A 1,039-nucleotide genomic window follows, 5' to 3' on the forward strand; every position below is an offset into this window, starting at 1 on the left:
TCGAGCAACCCCACCGACTACTTCGAGGATATGTTGTTTTTTTATATATTTCTGTTTGTATTATGAATTTAAATATTATTGTATGACTTTTAAATGTTTTTATTTTTAATATGTTTTTCATTTTCATATTTCGTTTTAAAATTTAAATTATTTTAAATTCCGAATATTAAATAAATTCAAATTTATTATATATATTAATAATACGAATCGATGTAAACTTCACGTAAATGTTTACGAGTGATTAACGTCGAAAGATTTACGAGGTTTTTACGTCGAAATGTTTACGTGTTCTTTACAACGAAAGTACTTACGTCTGCTTTACATCGAAACAGTTACGTTGAGTTTACCACGAAAACTTACGTCTTGTTTACGACGAAACCTTGTCCCGCGCTTTACGAGGAATTTATGTCGTCGTAAATGTAACAAGTCGTTTACGACTGATGTTAGGAGTTTTCAAGGCTCCTAAGACAAATGTTGTAGTTTAGTGATTGTCAAACCAATTCTAAGGGATTTCAAAGCAATGAGAATGCAAGTACTCACTTAATCTAAGTGCAACCGATAATTTAAGAGGTTTCTAAACTAATGATTACTAATAAATGAAATGACTTTCTTTACTAAGGGAAAAGAGAACTCATGGGCATAGGGATTAGACCTTGGGTGATCAAGTTTCGAACTAAGGATGGCAAACGATCAATCAAACTATCAACCTTAAGCTTAGACACAATCTTAAACAAACTCTATGTCTAGATGAATTTTCATTTACTAACATATCTCAAACATCAAATGTCTTTGGTTGAATAATGTGAAAGCAATCATTACTAACAAGTCTATTAGCTATCTTAGCATCTTTAACAACAAATGTCTTTGGCAAAGTGTACTAAAAGTTTAGGAGAGTTGTCTCAGGCATTTCATCGAACACCTTTCGGGTGGGAAATGCCTATCGATCAACTTTTGAGTGGCCAACTCAGAAGATGCATTATGAATACTCTACTAGCAAGGAACAAGAATGATCTACACTAAAACATCCTAGAACTAACCT

Source organism: Brassica oleracea, chromosome C5 (genome assembly GCF_000695525.1).
Source record: "Brassica oleracea var. oleracea cultivar TO1000 chromosome C5, BOL, whole genome shotgun sequence".
NCBI classification, from domain to species: Eukaryota; Viridiplantae; Streptophyta; class Magnoliopsida; order Brassicales; family Brassicaceae; genus Brassica; species Brassica oleracea.